This window comes from Austrofundulus limnaeus, unplaced genomic scaffold, assembly GCF_001266775.1.
Source record: "Austrofundulus limnaeus strain Quisiro unplaced genomic scaffold, Austrofundulus_limnaeus-1.0 Scaffold17, whole genome shotgun sequence".
In the NCBI taxonomy this organism is placed as follows: Eukaryota; Metazoa; Chordata; class Actinopteri; order Cyprinodontiformes; family Rivulidae; genus Austrofundulus; species Austrofundulus limnaeus.
Window position 1 is genome coordinate 1,306,543 of NW_013952419.1, and position 2,812 is coordinate 1,309,354.

Here is a 2,812-nt window from a genome sequence, read left to right on the forward strand (position 1 = left end):
TTCCAGGAGTGTTGGTTTCCTGTCAGCTTGAGTGACAATAAACCTCACTCAGATCCAGAATTCTGGTGTTGTATGGTTTYATTCCTTCTACAAATCATTTATTTAACAATTGTCTTTTTAATATCGACTTCAGTTTATTGAATACGAATTTTCTTATACTGGTTTATTGGAAAATGAAAATGATCCTGACAGCAGTTTGGGAATGTCAAAAGCTGTCAGGGACCGTGGATAGGATCTCCCGTACTGTAAACCCACAGACTCAGATGCTGGGGGATATAAGTCGGAGACTGGATGTGGTTCTGACGAGGATCACAGTTCAGCAGCATGTCCGTGAGGAGTGAGGCTACACCTGGGTGAAGTTTCATACGGTGAGAGGCAAGGAGGTAACTGAATTTGGAATATTAGCATTTTTCGCAACACAGAGGCGCAGTTAAGACTCAAAGCAGTGAAATCAGGCTGCTTGCCCTAAAGAATTGTTTATCATTGGATCCCTGCAGCTGGTGACCTTGGTCACAAGCTAAAAAAACCTCCCTGGAATGATAAGTGAGAAGGAAGTCTTGACCCCCCCCGCGCTCGGATCGGTCTGAAGGCCACGTTTTGGCGGACACAGTGAACTGAACTCTAATGACTTGTGCTTTGACTGATAACAACTTGTTTGGACTATGGAGGTCTTCTGATTGGTTCCAACACGGAGTACTATCCTGGATYTCACCAGCTCCGCTGAACTCTTCCCCATACCATGTGTTCTGAKCCCCCACCCCCTCCCCTCCTTAGCTGACTTGCTCTATGCAGAGTAGTTTTTTTGAGCGTATGTTTGTGTGTTTTCTGTATAATACACAGGATCAAAGCTCTTTTTTAACTCACCCTTCCTATTGTGTGTGTATTCTAAACTGCAAAGGTAGCACACTAAGTTGTGAAAGACCCTGGACATTCGTTCCTCCATGTTTGTCATGTGTGCKTTTCTCTGGACGTATGTTCTAAACTGCAAATTTTGTTCTGCACTGCATCTTGATGTTGTGTGTGAATYACAATAAAGATTAAGATTCTGATTCTGAAAAGGGCATCTGGCACGAGTATGCTGAGTCCCTCCAGAAGGTAGCAGCTGAAAGAAGAACAACCACAAGTAAATGGTTGTTGAATGGTAAGAACAAAGTCTAAGCCAACAAAACATCCGCTCTGTTAGTTATCAAATTCCTTCAATAGTCTGGTGAAAAACTGAGACATTACACAGTTTCTCTGCACCACTCTATCTAAACGTGTCTTATAACAATCATAACTGACCAGACTTGACACTCAGTAATTTTTCATATTAGTATGCTTAATACACAACACATCTCTGTCATTCTATCCTTCCCCGTTGACTTTATATTTATTTAATATTAGAATTCATATCCACAGGCAGCCTTTCTTCTCATGCCTAGTCTTCTTTCCATTCTCCCTTTTAGAAGTAGTTCTGTGAGGCAATGGATTCAGTTGCTCAGATCAATGAAGCAGCAGTTAGCCAAAGCYTAAGCTTAAAAAGCAGTGGTGCCCTTGTGTTTGTGGTGTGGGTCAGGGAACCTTTGAATGTGTTTGAAGCACARTGTTATTTAGGAAAAGTCTGTGTGAGTTTGCTGCATTGAATATAATGCTTCTAATGCTTTTTATATATGGAATAGGTGTCATTTAATTACAATGTGAATGTAAAGTGCTCTCCTAGCATGCAGAGTGAAACTCCAACAACCTTTTGTTGATGCTCAGACAACCTAAAGGGCAAATTTATCTGTTCTCCCTCTATTTCTATCCACCACATAAAAGTCCCTATAGCTTACCAAAGAGACTTCTGGGTTTGCAACCAGCTATTTAAAGTCAGCGTTCCAGGCTTATGCTTCTCCTTGACTGCACTTCTCTCAGGAACACTGGTACATTCATTCAAAGAATAGGTCTGCTCCTCTCTACCCTCAAGGATCCCCTTGAAAATTCAACTTTTATGAGAATCTCCTGAGAATCTTTTTTACACAAAACACCTCTAGCATCATAACACTCCTAACTCTGTAACTGTGCCTGTCTTAACCAGTTTTACTCACACTGTCAATACATACAGTKTGTTACTTGGTGCCTCTGCTCACTGTGTTGAAGCCTGTATATCCTCCTGACTTATAAGTAATTCTAAATACTAAAATGTTTGTATAAATGTATGATACGATGTCATTGAAGTGTTGCATGAAATTCCAAGCCACATTTCAGTATGGTTACTACATCCCTCTTTTGCTGTAGCTCCTGCAAAAGTAGGGGATTCAAAAAACAGGGTTGCTCAAATTTAAGCAATAGCACAAAGAAAAACACCAATTAAGAAAAAAACACAACTGTATTTGCATATTTTATACAGCCTATCAAATCATTAAAAATGAACAACAATCAGAAACATTGTTTTGAATATGATTTTCTGAAGTGATGGAGACAAACTGAAGATGAAGTTGAACTAACCAATGTAAAAGAAAAAAATCGATTTGAATAGAGGAATAAAATGAAAAATGTGCATCCAAGGTGATTCAGACTGCGCTTGGTCAATGGGTTAGTTAAGTTTTTATGTTTATTTTTTGTTTTGTTTTCTTGTTGAGATTGAAAACCATTAAAACTACATTTACTCTGGATGGGGAAAAAACTGGATAAAGAACATGCTAAAAGCTGTAGCGTAAGAGCAAAACACACTTTAGTTTCTACCTTTGAAAACATGAACATGAGTGTATTAGAAAACAAACAGTGTATGTGTGTGTGTGTGTGTGTGTGTGTGTGTGTGTGTGTGTGTGTGTGTGTGTGTGTGTGTGTGTGT